The following is a 17,097-nucleotide window of genomic DNA, read 5'->3' as shown; positions in this document are numbered from 1 at the left end:
GTAGTATTTTCTTCAGTGGTCTTTTGGACCTCCTTTTGCATTTAGCTAATTCTGCCTTTCAAGGCATTCTTCTCCTCATTGGCTTTTTGGAGATCTTTTGCCATTTGAGTTAATCTGTTTTTTAAGATGTTGTCTTTAGCAAGTCATTGACTTGTTTTTCATGGTTTTCTCGCATCCTTCTCATTTCTCTTCCCAATTTTTCCTCTACTTCTCTAACTTGCTTTTCCAAATCCTTTTTGAGCTCTTCCATGGCCTGAGACCTGTTCATGTTTTTCTTGGAGGCTTTTGTTGCAGGCTCTTTGACTTTGTTGACTTCTTCTGTCTGTATGTTTTGGTGTTCTTTGTCACCAAAGAAAGATTCCAAAGTCTGAGACTGAATCTGGGTGCATTTTCGCTGCCTGGCCATATTCCCAGCCAACTAACTTGACCCCTGAATTTTTCAGCAGGGTATGACTGCTTGTAGAGTTAATAGAACTATGTTTCAAGCTTGGGGGGATGCACCATCTCTGCCACACCAGCACTCCTCCTTCCCCAAGAACCCCCAACCCGGACTGGACTTAGATCTTCAGCAGGCTCTTCACTCCTGCTCTGATCTGCCACTTAATTCCTCCCACCAGGTGGGCCTGGGGCCGGAAGCAACTGCAGCTGTAGTTCTGTAGCTGCCCCCAGGGCAGTAGCCAAACCTCGAACTCCTTCCACTCCTGCAGCTTTTCCCACTAACCTTCTCTGTTGTCTTTCGTGTTTGTGGGTTGGAAAGTCTGGTAACTGCTGTAGCTCGCTGATTCAGGGCGCTAGGGCACGCTCCGCCTGGCTCCTGGTTGGTCCACGCCGCCCACACTGGGCTCTGCTCCACTCCCAGCTCCGTTTGGGATAGACCTCACCCAGAGACCATCCAGGCTGTCCTGGGCTGGAGCCCTGCTTCCCTCTGCTCTTTTGTGGGTTCTGCAGTTCTAAAATTGGGTCAGAGCCATTTTTTATAGTTTTTTTGAGGGACTTGGCTGGGAGCTCACGCTGGTCCCTGCTTTCCAGCTGCCATCTTCAAATTGTCCTTTTTCTATACTCCTATACTGCCTGTTTGGTGCTTGTTTGCTTAACTTCCTTGCCAGGTTTATCTCCTCCAGGCTCCAAGCCATCAACTTCCAGATGACTGCTCAGACTATGTACCCCCTTGAACGGGACCCATTGAGGCAGGGACAGCTCTCCACCCCTTGCCAGAGGAAGAAATTTCAGAAGCTTTACCCTAAAAGAATTTGGGTCCCATTTGTTTGAGGGGGGAATGATGGGGTTTAGACTGTGGGAACCCCCTTGGACCCCACCCTGAATCTTCCCACTTGAGCTGGCTTTTCATGCCCAAATAGCCTAGCCTAGCCTAGCCTAGCCTTGCCTTGCCTTCCATTATCTGGCTACCTCTGGATTGCCTTCTGGCTGTTTTCCTGATCAAAATATCTATACCCTTGGGGCAGCTAGGTGGCACAGTGAGTCAGGAGGACCTGAGTTCAAATCGGGCCTCAGACACTTGACATACTTACTAGCTGTGTAACCTTGGGCAAGTCACTTAACCCCAATTGCCCTGCCTTCCCCCCTGCAAAAAAAAATATCTATACCCTAGCTCTCTTATCATCTGTCATCTCCAGGTAGCCTTCAGCTATTTCCCACCCTGGAGTCTGACTTCACCCTAGTCACCCCAGCCTGCTCTAAACCCCTCCTCTAGCCATCCCAGACTAGTCAAGACCTCCCACAATCTTTCTGTATCTTGCCTCCATGAAGGCACTCAGATTTAGTCTAGCTCAGCTCAGATTGATCCGTTTCGCTGAATACTCAGGCTCCTTAAGCGTCTACCCAATATGGCGAGTCCTTAATAGACTTTGTTTTTCCTTGGCTGAGAAGGCTTGAGTCGAATTCATTCAGCAGGACCCGGCGTGTCGGTACTTTGGGGTCTCGAGCACCCCTGAACCCCAAACCTCATCAGTTCTGCTGACTTCATTTTGCATCAGTTAACAAAAGTCTTCCCATGCTTCTCCGAATCGATGCCCTTCATCGTCTCTTACAGAGCAATAGTATTACGTCACAATCACATACTCCAGCTTGTTCAGTCATTCCCCAATAGATGGGCATTCCCTCAGTTTCCAATTCTTTGTCACCATGAAAAGAGCTGCCATAAATATTGTCGTACACATGTGTCCTTTTCTTCTTTCTTTCATCTCTTTGGGGTATAAAGCTGGCAAGGCCCTCGGAGGCTCTCTGGTAATGGTATCACTGGGTCAAAAGGTATGCAGTTTTATAGACTTTTGGGCACAGTTCCTAATTGCTTTCCTAAATAGCAGCTCCACCAACGATGTACCTGTTTTCCCACAATTGTAATTTTCCCTTTTTGTCAGTTTTCAGGAAGTGTAAGCGTGAAAGGAGTCAAACCAAAGTTCTCTGACTCCAAACCCAGACTCCCACCCCCACCTCCCCAACATAAGATGTAAGAGAATCTGCCATGCTGGAGGCCTTCCTCTGGGTTTTAACATGTGGGTTTTGTTTTTGTTTTTGTATTTTAGTACTTTCATAGAGCTGGAAGGACCTTGGTGATCGTAAAAAGAAGGAAACAGGGTTAGAGGGGATCGACGGCTTTGCCTAAAGTCTTGAGAAGGAAGTGGCAAAGCCAAGAATCCAGCCGCCTGTTGTTAGCCCTGCACCGTCACCAAGATCTAGAGCAGTAACTGGTCCGTCCACCTTCTCAGTCCTACTCCTCCTGGACAAGAGTTTTTTAATAATCAGGGCTGATGTTTACTTAGAGCTTTAGATTTTGGGGAAAATATGCTTTCTGTGTATGATCTCATTTGAGATGCTCCTGAGAGAGGTTGGTGTTAATGGGACTTTCTCCATTTTATACAGGCTGAAAGGAGGAGACCGGTACACCTCCACATGAGTTCCTCAGTTCCCTTAGGTGTAAAACGGATGTCACGATAGCACCTACTTCCTGGGGTTGTCCTGAGACTCAGATGAGATGATGCTGTGCACACCTTAAGTGATCCGGCAATGCCAGCTAATATCAGTGTCTCAGAAGGGATTGGACCTTGGGCGGCTGCTGGTGCCCTGGAGAAGCCCGAGATGGTGGAAAGGGCTCTGGGCTCTCGACAGCCTCAATGATCTAGGCATAGGATGGCCAAATTAGACCCGGAGCTCTTAGTGTGGGGTCCCGGGATCCGTTGTTAGGTTTCAGGGAGAAAGTGACATCTTTATTTTCACTGATCTCTAACTGGACCGTGGGTAGGTAGGTGGTGCTATAGTGCAGAGAGCACTGGGCCTGGCATCATCTTTGTGAGTTCAAATACAGCTTCACACATTTACTAGCTGCGTGACCCTGGGCAAGTCACTTCACCCTGCTTGCCTCAGTTTCCTTATCTGTAAAAGGAGCTGGAGAAGGAAATGGCAAATAAATTACTCCAGCACCTCCTCCGAGAAAACCCCAAATGAAGAGTTGGACACAACTGAAAAACAGACAACTAACTGAAACGAAGCATTTCCTTCAGTTATGAATTTTACGGATTCTGAACCAGAAGGGACCTCAGAGGCCTTCCAGTCCAGGAGAGAGGAGGCCCCTGAGGTCAGGACTAGACCTGGCTCTGGGGAAGAAGCCTCCACATTCACAGAGCAGTTTCTTTACAACCCTGTCGACGGCAGCAGTTCTGCCCATTCCAAGGCTCGGAGGTGACTTGCCCAAAGTCACGTAGCTAGAAGCTGTGGAGCAAGTGCTGGATGCCCCTGAGACTACCCTGACTCCGACTTCAGCATTGCCTACACTGAACTGAACAGTGTGTTTGGAGTCAGAGTAACCGCTCCAATCCCCACAGTGCTTTGGGGTTCACATCTGGAGTTTGGGTCCTGATTGTGCTACTTACTACTGAAGAGAGAGAATATTATGTATGGTGGAAAAGAGGGCTGGGCCCTGGGGATGGGAGAGACCTGGATTTGAACATCTGCCTCAGACACATACCTTCTGTGTGACCCTGGCCAAGGCACTTCACCTCTATTTTTCTCAGTTTCCTCACCTGTAAAATAGGGATGCAGAGGAAACACCTAGGTGGCGAAGTGGTTAGATATCTGGGACTGAAGACCTGAGTTCAAATCCAGCCTCAGATACCAACTATTGGTGTGACCCTGGCCAACTCACTTAACCCTGTTTGCCTTAATCCACTGGTGAAGGAAATAGTGTAACTCCAGTAGCTTTGCCAAGAAAATGCCAAATGGGCTTGCCAAAATGGGGCGTGACTGAAAAACACCTATAAACAAACAGAAGTAGGGATGGTAGTAGTCTCTACCGCCCAGGGTAGATAAAATGAAAGGTCTTGTAAAGCTCTTTGCAAACCTCAGAATCCTATGGGAATGTTAACTGGGATTATTATTGAGAGATCACAATGCGCTCTTTTTACAGATGTGGCCTTGGCTCAAAGGCCTGTTGTAGGGGATTCTCTTCTTCTTGGTAGAGAACAATGTCCTATGTCTGTGTGAGGGCCGGGGAGAGTCGGGAGAGTGAAGAGGAGAGAGAGCCTGTCTCCTTCTAGCTACTGTTTTTGAGGGAGAAGACGCCATTTCAATTTCTCTTCAGGTCATTGAAGGGAGAGAAAGTCTCTGGGAAGAAGCTGACATGAGAGAAGCTGGTGGTCTCCACCATGGCCCTAGCCCCAGCTTGCTGTACTAGGGACTTGGGGGAATCTCCCCTTTGGATGATCTCTCTGTCTCTGTCTCTCTGTGTCTCCTCTCTGTCTCTGTCCTCTCTCCTCTCTTTTCTCTCTCCTTTCTCTTTTCTCTCTCTCCTCTCTCTGTCTTTCTTTCCATCTCTGTCTCTCTCTTGCTCAGTCTATCTCAGTCTTAGTCTCTGTCTCTTTCTCTTTGTCTTTCTGTCTGTCTGTCTCTCTGTGTCTGTCTCTGTCTCTTTCTATCTGTCTCTGTCTGTCTCTCTTTGTGCCTCTGTTTCTCTTTCTGTCACTGTCTCTCTCTCTTTCTCTGTCTGTCTATCTGTCTCCCCTTCCCTCTTGGTTGAGCTGAGATATCTTGCTCCCAATGGGTGAGCTCCTTTACTCTGTGCTGTCTGGTACATAATCTCCTGTGTGTACTTTATCTAATTTCTGTTTTGCTGTCGATCTGCATAAATGGGTTTCTTGCTATTTGCAAGACCTTGTGTTCGTTGTGGAACTGGTATTTAATGGGAAGGCAGCCAAGCCTTGGAGATGTAGCTTTTGACCCGCCTTTCCCATTTAAAACATAGCAATCAGGAGATGAGCTTGAATTCAACATCCCATTCCCTGGATGGCTGCTATGTAAGGGAGCTCCAGCCTAGTGCCTCTCTCTCTCTGGCCCAGCCTCCTGCTTCCCCTCCTGGCAAGATTAAAGGCTCCCATGCAGAAGAGTGGGAGGAGAAGAGGCTAGAGCCATCTCTTGTGTGTCCCTTTGAGCCACGTCTAGACAGAGCCACGAGGCCACACAACACCTACGTGGGCACCACATGACACCCACGATGCCACTTGTAACAAAGATGAGGAAGCTGAAGCTTGTGTAATTCTAGGCTCTAACAACAAGTAAATGTCGGATTGGGGGAGATAGGTCTCCAGACTCCAGTCACTCTTCACGATGGACCAGCTTAATCCATGCTTGATGTGGCTTAAATGTAACAAAGATAATCTCATATTCAGCTCTTGAATATTCAGCTCTTTCCTGAAGGCGGCTGGGTGGTACAGGGGATAGAGCTTCAGGCCTGTAGTCAGGAGTCTAAATCCAGCCTTAGGTACTTGCTAAGTGGGTGACCCTGGGCACTTGGCTTCTTGTCTGCCTGTTTCTTCAACTGTGAAATGGGGGTTACAAAAGCACCTACCACCCAGCGTTGTTGTAGGGATAAAATGAGATAATTTTTGTAAAGTACTTTGCAAACCTTAAAGCATTATGTGAATGCTGGCTGTTATTATTAATTATCATTACTGTTATCAAGGAGTTTTCACTATACTGGGATGAGGTGTCTATGGCTGGCCTTTCTCCACTGTGATACCCTTTCCTCTGTGCACAGGGGGCAGGCCATCCCCCAGGATGCCTGGAATTGACCTCCTCCCCTCCTGTCTATGAAAATGGTTAAATTTGTTCAGAGTCCCACTCAGATTCCACCTTCTCTGGGAAGAGCAGCCTTGAATCTCACCAGGGGATCGGCTGATTGCTCAGATTTCTCGTGGTGCTTTGGCTCTGTCCCATTCTGCCTTGGATCACATTTATCTGTATGTGTCTGATGCCACATCTACCATTAGATTGTAGGCTCTTTGAGGGTAGGAGTGTGTTCATGGGTCCTAATTTGTAGCAGAAGTTTAATACGCATTTATGGAATTGAATTGAGTTTCCTTAAAGTGGGAAATCCAGCCAGAAAGGCTTATTTGATCAGGCACATCAATCAATCCAGCATTTGTTCCAGGGCACAAAGTCAGGGCAGTGAGGCCTAGTAGAGAGAGAGCTGGCCAAGAAGCCAGAGAGACAGGAATCTTCCTGGCTGTGTGAGCTCAGGCAAATCACTCAACCACCCTGTCCTCTGCAGGGAAGGTGGTGACCTATATTGTGCTAGGCCCTGAGCAGACCTAGACAAAAATAAAACCATCCCTGCCTTCGAGGAGCGTACATTCTATCAAGCGGGGGACTGTGCTCATTTAAGTATATACATGGTAATTTGAGATACAGGTAGGGCGTGGAGGTCAGAAAAGGCTTATGTAAGAGTGGTTCTTGAGCCATATGAGATTCTGGCTGGGAATACTGTACGTGGGTCTCTTTCGTTAGCTGGGCTTCTTACCTGTGGGTGTCAATGGTGCTCCTAATGTGGAGCTCATTGGTGTCTCACCAGTTGACCTGCCTTGCCGGGGCCACTGTATGTTTTTATAATGTCCACCAGGTGGCAGCAGGGTTTCACGTTTCTCTCCTTCCATGGCGAGGAGAGTTGGGTCCCACATGGTTTAGGGCTTTGTCCTTCTGTGGCACCTCCCGTCTCTTAGTTGGCACAGTGCTGGGAGCCGGAGGCCCGAGTGGACCGGCCCTACTCTTTCTCGTGCCCTCAATGCTGGGCTGCTGCCCTAGGATAAAGCCAGAGGAGGTCCTTATAGCAAGATCCTAGACCCAGATGCAGACAGGATCCCACTTAGACCTGGAGGGATTTTAGAGGGTGTCTAGTCAAACTCTCATTTTACAAATGAGGGAACGGAGGTTAAGACAAGTGAACTGACTTGATCAAGGTCCCACGGTCAGTAAGTGGCCAAGTCGTGATTCAAGCCGAGATCCAGGACCCCGTCCATCATTTGCCTCATTATTTAGTTTTGGCCTCAACTCTAGGAATGAATTCCACCAGACTTGACCCCTTGATCAAGAGAGCATGTCTCTCCTTGGGAATCTTGTTAAATTACCTACCAAGTGCTGACTAAATAAAACAGTCAGAGAGAAAGGGTAGGAGGAAGAAAGAAAAGAAACCAAGAAGGAATGAACAAAGAAAGAGAGAGAGGAAGGGGAGGGGAGAGAGAGAGAGAGAGAGAGAGAGAGAGAGAGAGAGAGAGAGAAGAAGAAGAGGAGGAGGAGGAGGAGGAGGAGGAGGAGGAGAGGAGAGGAGAAAGAGAGACAGAGGAAGGGGAGAGAGAGAGAGGAGAGATGAGAGGAGAAAGAAAGACAGAGAAAGAGAGACAGACAGAGCACATGAGAGGTGAGAAAAAGAGTTAGAAAGAGTGTTAACTCCCTAAATGTGCTGATTCTGTCATCAAAAATTTTAAACCTCAGGTTAAGGACCACAGAAAACAGTGGCATCTTGGTGGCACAGAGGAGAGAGTACTGGGCTTGGAGTCAGGAAGATATGAACTCAGACATGGCCTCAGATAACTTACTAGCAGTGTTACCCTGGGCACGTCGCTCAGCTTCTGTCTGTCTCAACTTTTTCAACCATAAAATAGCACTTAGTTCCCAGGATTGTTGTGAGATCAGATGAGATAATGTATATAAAAACACTTTTCAAACCTTAAAGGACTCTAAATTCTTAGCTAGTTTAGTGTTATTATCACAGTGTTATTATCATTAAATTCTTCACAGGGTTGTTGGCTATCATAAGAGTAGATTGATAGGTCATTTAGAGGGAGAAGGAACTTTAGAGATGAGAAACTATGGCCCGGTGACAGGAAGTATGATTTAAGATTAATTAGAAGCGGGTCTTAAAGTCTGTCTAGCTCGGAGGAGGAGCCTGTGACCCAGAAGTGTTAAATAGTTTGTCCAAAGTCACAAAGGTGACAAGTGGGATCTGAACCCAGATCCACTGTGCCATGCTGACAGGCTCTGTTCCTGGATCCTCCCCCCATGCATCTATCCAGGCCAAAAGCTTCAAGTGGGGTGGATGGTGGGCGAATCTTCAAATCTGAAGCAATTGACCCACAGGTTGGGCCAACAAAGGCAGTCCTGGGAAAAGAGCAGCAACTCCTGTTTCCATATGTAACACAATGAACCATTCTAATGGGGAGCCAGTCTTCAGGCCCAAAATACCTTCTCTGAACGGGTGTAGGAGAAGGAAAAGGAACTTTGTTTAAGCACCAGAGTCGGCCAGGAAGAGGCAGGTGGGCAGGGCCTAGTCGGGCTCCATCAGGTTACTGTGCTGAGGGTAAAGAAGCCAGCCCGCTGGTGAGCCAGGCTTCCCTGGTTGTTCTGAACCAAAGGTGGCAGAAGGTGGTGGGCAGCTTCCTTAGCAGGAGCCTCAAGCGTCAGAAGGAGGAGCCTAGAGGCTCGGCCGCTGTTCCAAGGCTAGGCTCATGGATTACAGCCTTAGCGCTAGAAGGGTTTGTCCAGGGCATTTTGTCCTGGCTGTCCATCTTACAGAAGAGGAAACTGCATGGCTGAGAAGTGATGGGTGACCTAGGACGGGAGCTCACCTGTTATGGCTTGTTGGGTTTGGGGGAACCACCTCCCGCTGTCCCATAGAAGGAGGCGGCGTCCAAAGGAGTCAGGAGAGGGAAAAGGCTGCTGCTCTCTCCCACGTTGTGCTTTGGGACAAATGTCCGACCTGCCCTTGGGATGCGCTGAGCCTCTCCTCTGAAAATCATTCCGGCTTTTTGTGCTTTTATGCATCTTCTGAGAGCTCTTTTTCTCCCCATCACTGTCTCCGCAGAGAAGGAGCTACAGCCGTGGCCGAGTGGCAGCATTTGCTCTGAAGGCTGTAATTATGTAATTTGTGTAAAATGAGAACCCTCAGGCCCAGAGGAGGTGCTGCTGTGACTTCCCCAAGGTCACCCAAGCCCCAAACAGCAGCACAGGGACCCAAGCATAGGTCCTCCAACTGCGCATCCAGACACTTCCATCGGGCCTCACTGCCTTCTCTCTTCTCAGCAGCTAAGTGAAAAAGCTTCCTTCTCGTTCCCAGCAGATTTTAGAGACTCCTCGATTTGGGGCTGAAAGGGACCTTTGAGATGACCAAGTTCAACCTGTCCCCTCATTCTACATAAAAGGAAGCTGAGGTCCATAGGGGAGATCTGACTTATCCAAGGTCACGCCTGTAGTTAGCAGCGGAGACAGGACTCTGTACCAGCTCCTTCAGCACCCCTTCCCCATTCTCCACTGCCTTCTGGACCCCATGCCCTCTTTCTCTGATTCTTCTGTCCACATTAAATTAAAACATTTTATTGTATTTTTTGTTGTTGTTGTTTATTTCAAGACTCTTAAGCCTTTAGCTGCACATAGTTTTGGTGGAGAGTAGAGGGAGTGCAAGGCTTAGGGCACCAGAGAAGACCTGAGTTCGAATTCTGTCTCAAACGTTTACCAGCTATGAACCCCTAAGCAAGTCCCTTAATCTCTCTTAGACTCGGTTTTCTTATCTGTGAAAGTGGGAATCCTAACAGTACCTTCCTCACAAAGCTGAGATCATCATCATAACCACAGTGTTACAGAGCACTTTAAAGGCTACAGAACGCTTTACAGATATCTCACTTTATCCTTACAATGGCTGTGGGAGATGAGCGCCGTGACTGTACCCATTTCACAGGTGGGGAAACTGAAGCAGAGAGAGGCTAAGGGACTTGTCCAGGGTGACGCAGCTAACAAATATCTAAGGGCATATTTGATCTCGTCTTCGAGCTCGTCTTCCCAACTCCCAAGTCCAACGCTCTGTATGCAGCGCCACCTAGCTGCCTCTAGACAACATACATAATGATGTTCAGTCGGTTTTTCAGTCACATCAGACTCTTCGGACCCCGTTTGGGGTTTTCTTGGCAGAGATACTGGAGAGGTTTGCCATTTCCTTCTCCAGCTCATTTTACAGATGAGGAAACTGAGGCAAGCAGGGTTAAGTGACTTGTCCAGGGTCACACAGCCAGCGCGCGTCTGAGGCTGGATTTGAACTCGGGAAAATGAGTTTTCCTGACTCCAGGCTCCCACTGAGCCACCTAGCTGCCCCTTTTACCCTATTAATTATAATAAAATTAATAATATATTAATAATAGTAACTCTTAAATAACACCTACTATGTGCCAGGCACTTTGCTAAGTGCTTTATGAAATAGGCTTTAAAAGTATATTTAAGATAAAAGAGGAAAAGATCTCAGAGAGAGGGATGGCCCTCAGGAAAAATAGACAGAAATGAGGGGGGAGGTAAGAGTAACAGATAATAGATGGCATGGATGTAGGTCTTTAAGGTTTGCAAAGCACTTTATGTGTGTTGGGGGGTGGGTAGGGAGGCTCAGTGGAGAGAGCATAGACAGGGAATCAGGAAAACCTGAGTTCAAATGTAGCCTCAGTCACTTGTTACCTTGGGCAAGTCACTTCACCCTTCGCTGCTGGGTTTTTTTCTATCTCCCTAAGTCCCCGTGGCTGTTGAATTTGAACACGTCAGCATCTCAGCCGCTAACTAGCATTATGACCTTGAATAAGTCATATCACCCCTATGGATCTCCGTTTCCTTTTATGTAAACTGAGGCAGCTACTTTGGAGTGGTTTTTGTGCTCTAAGACAGCAGGAATGCATCCCAGCTTCCCCTATCTTCTCCCAGTCATCCCTAAGTCACCCAAATGTGAGCCGTGGCTAACTGAGAGCTCCTGTAGAAGTCAGGAGTTGAACCATAGGCATGCCATGAACGAGACCTTAGAGATCCTGCCCTGATACAGATCCCTTGTCGTCCAAATGGGGAAACTGAAGCCCGGAAAGGTTTTTAAGTGACCTGCCCTAGTTCACAAGGGAGTGACGGAACAATAACAATACATGTTTATGTGATGCTTTAAGGTTTGCAAAGTGCTTCTCATGTATGGTTTCATTTGGCAGGATGATCTAGGGTCTCCTGACTATCCACTGACATTTGATTAGATAAAACCTTCACTAAGCACTCAGTATGTGCTGGGCACGGTGCTCAAAATGGGGAAAACAGACAGAGGCAAAGAGATGGTCCCTTTCCTCCAGAAACATAATATTCCAAAGGAAGGAGACAACATGCCTTATGCTACGGCTTGGTAGCACCCGCCAGAGATCTTTCAAATTCTGTACCAGGGATGGACTCTGCACCTGGTGACTGGCCCCCAAGTCAGCTAACCTTGGCCATCGAATAAGAGGGATTGAAATTTGTGTTCATGGAGGGAGTATCTCATAATCCGATGAAATCATAGACCTTGAAGTCAGGTTGCTACTGAGTAGATAGATAAATGGATAGAGAGACAGATAGAAAGGTAGGCAGACACATAGACAGCGAGAGAGAGAGAGAGAGAGAGAGAGAGAGAGAGAGAGAGACAGGGAGAGAGAGAGACAGATAGAGGGAGAGAGGGATAGAGTGAGAGAGAGCCAGAGAGAGAGAGAGAGAGAGAGAGAGAGAGAGAGAGAGGATATTAATCCCACTATCAACAAGCATTTTTTAAAGCACCTATTATGTGTCATTCCTCTGGGTGGCACAGATGTTACCTATACCTATATAGGTATACAGATGCCGATTTCAGGAAATTAGTTGTACAAATAAAGTATCTACTATGTGCAAAGCACTAGAGTGAAGAAGAGCTGTTTAATGAAATGTAGCCTGCCAGCTTTCAGGGAGTGGTAAAGCCCTTATTTCTGTGTTCCTTTATTGGGTGCCCTCCCATGAGCACTGATGGGTTTGTGGCTTTACGGGCTCATTTAGATGCCGCATCGAGATTATTGCTTTGCCCAAAAAGCCTCAGGCTACGTGAACAATGCTGGATGTGTTGATTTACTGAATTTATTATTAACACAGAGGTTGTCTTCAAAGTTGAGAAGATTCCTGTTCTCTGTAAACCTGGGACTTCACCCTGACTGTGTCCCCAAAAAGCAAAGGAAGCCTTCGGCAAGGCCAGAATGTTGTGCTCTTGGGTCTGGCACCTTCTACAAAGCGAATTTCTTTTCCTTCTTTCTCAGAAACTTACAATGATCCTCCGAGTTCAAGTCCTTCAGTTTCCTGGGCAATATCTCAAGGTTCTTCAGATCTTACCAGGCATTCCATTTGCTTCTCTTCTCTTTCTGAATACAGTTTTCTTTTTTTTTTTTGCCTTTATATTTTCTGTGCCATTGAGGAAGGTTTCATGTATAGTTTCTGTGTTCTTATTTCGTTATTTTCTAGAAATTTTTTATTTTTTAAATATTTAATATAATAATATGTTTATATTTTATATATAAAATATTTTATAATAATATGTTTATATTTTATATATAAAGTTTCCTCAGGCTTGTAATATCAATCAAGCCCATATATTATGTTTTATATAATAATATTTTAAGATTAATTTTTTAAATTACCAAATTTTTTTTTCTCCCTTCTACCTCCTCTCCCAATGAAAAAAATGTAAGGAGTAAAATGTAGCCACACACAACAGATCTGGGCCCCCAAAATGTGTCTCATTCTGTCAATTAATCCATCACTTCTCTTGGTCATGAGGTAGATGGAATTCTTCATCATTGATCCTCTGGAATCATGGTTGTCATTGTGTTGATCAGTGTTCTTCAATCTTTCAAAGTGGTACCCAAGCTGAGACTTGTACCTTTGTTTCAGCCCTATCTGACTCTATCGTGACCCCATTTGGGATTTTCTTGGCAAAGATACTAGAATGATTTGCCATCTCCTTTTCCACCTCATTTTGCAGATGAGGAAACTGAGGCAAGCAGGGTTAAGTGACCTGCCCAGGGTCACACAGCTAGTAAAATGTGTGAAGCTGGATTTGAGCTCACAAAGATGAGTCTTCCTGACTCTAGGCCTGGTGCTCTGTCCACTTTGGTGCCAACTCACTGCCCCTTTGCTGAGCCTTAGAGGATGTCAGAGATTCAAAGAAGCAGAGATGAATAGAGATGCAGTTCAGGAACAGGAGATGGAATGTCCAATTCAGGGAACATCTAGTAATCCATTTAGGTGGAAAATAGACTTGATGGAAGATCATCATAGGAGAAAAGCTTGGGAAACTTGGTGGGCGCCAGATTGGGGAGGGCTCTAAATCCCAGGATAAGGAGTTTATTTCTTGCCCTCAGGGTAATGAGAAACCACTAATAGATTTTGAGTTGGGAAATGACATCACCAGACCTGGGTTTTAGAGGGATTGTTTTAGCAGTTGTGTGGAGGATGGATCGAAGGCAGGGAGACTAATCAGGAGGCCATTGGAGTGGTCCAGGTGATAGTGATGAGGGCCTTTGAATAACAGACCAACAGAGATCCAAAGTACAGATTCAGGACTCCTCTCTGTGTGCAAGATTAAGCCTGTTGTAAACATGCATGCATTCCAGTTCTGATGGAAGTTTGTGTATATAATCACAGGAAATGCCTCACTTTGAATAAATCTAGTATGGAGGTCCTCAAAGGGCAAGTCAGACAAATCTGAAGGACTTTCAAACATGAACACAGAGGTCACACATGACACTGAACGGGCCATCCTAGAAATAAGAACTTTTGGAACCAGGACACCTCGGAGCAACGGGGATCTCAAGAAGGAACGGAGAGAAACAATTCTGATCAGGAGGAAAAGGTGCTGTCCAAAGAAGCTGCATGTAGATGCACAGGGACCTCATCCACTGACTTAGAGTTTACTCTCTTTTTTTTTTTTTGGTTTAACTTTTTAAAAATTGGAATTTAAACACCAAAAAAAAGGACCCATTTCTGTATAAAAGTTACATATCGAACTATGAATCTCTAAAGCATAAAATAAATTCAACATGTTACTTCCAAAGCTGTCCTGTGTTTTCTACTAGTCTTCCTTCTGTACTATTCATTTAAAAAACATTTTCGGTGACCTTCTTTTCTTTTTTGCAACATTTTCACTAGACACCTGCCCACAATACCCTACCAAAATTAAAATACAATTCTAGTAACAAATAACCATGGCCAAGCAAAACAAAATCACACATTTGCCACATCCAAAAAAAGTACGTCTCATTCTGCACCTTGGATTCATCGCTGCTCTGTCAGGAAGTGGGCGGCATGCTTTAGGAGTGATTCTGTGGAGTCACGAATGGCCTTTCCGTTGATTAGAATTCTTTTTTTAAATAAATCATTCATTTTTATATCACCTGTATTTCCCCCTGTATACCTCCCCATCATCAGAGAGTCATTCCATATAACAAAGGAGTTATAAGGAATTATATTCCACATAACAAAGAATTTGAGGCTTTTTTTTTTCCGGTTGAGGTTTTCAGGAAATCCAATGATTCTTAGATTTTTTTCTCCTTGCCTTTTTTTTATATCAGTAATTTTTGATAGAAGACTTTGCAATTCCTTCAGTGTTTTGATTATTCTGTGACTTCTTGTTGTGTTACAGAGTCTGTGGAATTACGATTTTCACAATAATCGATGTATTGTAATGAATATACTAATAGGTTAGATTTTTCAGAATTGCCTGTTCTAGCTTGGGTCAGACTTACAATGCAGCTTGAACTAATCAATCAAACCTGTCACAAGACTCACAATCATTGCATTCTTGTGCCTGCATACCTGAAGTGAAGTGAATCAAAGATTGTAGAACTTGTTCCTGTCACAGAACTCTGGTTCTGTGATCCACCGAGTCATGACCCCCAAAGACGAAATCAGAATTGTGGTATTGCCTTCTGTTTGTGGGCTGGTCTTGGGAAACCACTCTGGCCCTAGGGAATAATTGTTTGTAATCCACCTTCCCCCCTCCCTTCCCACTGTGATTTGTATATAAAATCTGTCTTCACGGTGGGATCTGAAGAATTCCCAATTTGCAAGTCTGTTCCTCCGAATGAAACTAATTAATTAAATGGCTTCTATCTCTGGCTGGTTGTTTCAGCATTCTCAGCTTAGAGCCTGGCTCTGTAAAATCCTGTTAACTCTTGGCAAAGGTACTGGAGTGGTTTGTCATTTCCTTCTCCAGTTTCAGGCAAGGGTTAAAAGTGACTTGCCTAGGGTCACACAGCTAGTAAGGGAAGAAAGGCCTTAGTGATTGATATAGCTATATATCAATTTTCTTTTTTTTTTAAAGGGGAAGACAGGGCAATTGGGGTTAAGTGACTTGCCCAAAATCACAGAGCTAGTAAGTGTGTCAAGTGTCTGAGGCTGGATTTGAACTCAGGTCCTCCTAACTCCAGGGCCGATGCTCTACTCACTACCAAGCATTATCAATTTATTTACATTCCCCAGAGTGAGAAAGGATAGCTTCTACAGATTGAAAATTCTGAGAAGCAAATATATCCTTAGGCAAATGGTGAGAAGGATCATAGAGATTCCAAAGACAGGGAGAAGATGAAGTATTTATTAAGCGCTTATTATGCGTGAGGCCCTGGGCAAAGGCCTGGGAATACAAGCAGACCGTTCTTGCCCTCAAGAAGCTTAGATGCTAAAGGAGGGAGATGGATGATAAGGGATGTGGAAGGTGGAAAGGCTTCTTAGAGCCCAGGATGGTTCCAGGGTGGAAGTTTAATTTCGCAGTGTGAATGGGGTGGAGATGATGGCCCAAGTAAAGACAGCAAGAGACATAATGATGCCCAGGCTGTGATGAAATAAAGGACCCCAGTCATAGCTCAAGGGAGCACACAAACCCTTCCTCCGTGTGCCTGCCACGGTCACCTCGGTGCCACTGCTTAGCACCCAGCCTCCTTAGCCCTCTGGACACCTTCTCCATGATATGACCTAGATTTGGAGTGGGAAGAACTGAGTTCAAATCCTGGCTCTGCGCCTTACCAGGGGAGTCACTCTCCCTATCTGAGTCTCTGTTTCTTGGTTAAAAGAGGGGGTTGTGCCAGAATGGCCTCGGGGTTCCCTCCAGCTCTAGATGTGGGATCCTCCCAGCTGAGATTACTTCCTCTCATGTTCCTTCTCTCTCTGGTGCTTGAGGCAACCTGGTTTTCCCCTGTACGCTCTCCATGGCCTCCTCTCACACCTCCCTACACACCGGGCCACAAGGAGGAGTTCCTGTCTCCCATCAGATGCTCCCTCCGCTAGCACCATGGACAGCCGTATCTCCTCCTCTTCTCCCTGCAACCTGTCCATCCTTGGTGCTGTCCTCTACGGATCTCCAGGTCACACCACCTGGCCTGTCACCTCAGCATCCGTCTCAACCCCTCCTTGCTGGTTCTGACCTCCACCTCCATCCCAGAGCAGCTGGGTCTGGAGTCAGGAAGACCCAAGTTCAAATCCAAACTCAGACACTTACTGGCTGTACGACCTTGGGCAAGTCTCTTACCCCCGTTTGCCTCAGTTTCCTCATCTGTAAAATGGGTTAATAATAGCCCTTCCCCCCACCCCAGGGTGGTTGTGAAGATCAAACCAGGTGATATTTGTAAAGCACTTGGCACAGCGCCTGGCACATTTGTGTCATTCAGTCACTTCGGCCGCATCTGACTCTTCATTGCCTCTTTCAGGGCTTGCCTGGCAGAGACGCCGGACAGGTTTGCCGTTTTCTTCTCTGGCTCACTTTACAGATGAGGAAACTGAGGCAAAGGGGGTTAGAGGATTTGCCCAATGAGATGATTAGCTAGTAAGCATGGGCAGATTTGAACTCCAGGCCCAGTGCTCAATCCACTGCACCACTTAGCCAGAGAGTACAAGAAAAAAAATCGACTCCGTAAGGACACAGGAGGGGTGGCATGGTTGGACCACAGTTTGTCTAGAAATCTAGGGTTCTTAGGGGACCACCAT

The sequence above is a fragment of the Trichosurus vulpecula genome, chromosome 6 (assembly GCF_011100635.1).
Source record: "Trichosurus vulpecula isolate mTriVul1 chromosome 6, mTriVul1.pri, whole genome shotgun sequence".
NCBI classification, from domain to species: domain Eukaryota; kingdom Metazoa; phylum Chordata; class Mammalia; order Diprotodontia; family Phalangeridae; genus Trichosurus; species Trichosurus vulpecula.
The sequence above is the reverse complement of the archived record's forward strand: the minus strand, read 5'-3'. Positions refer to the sequence as shown.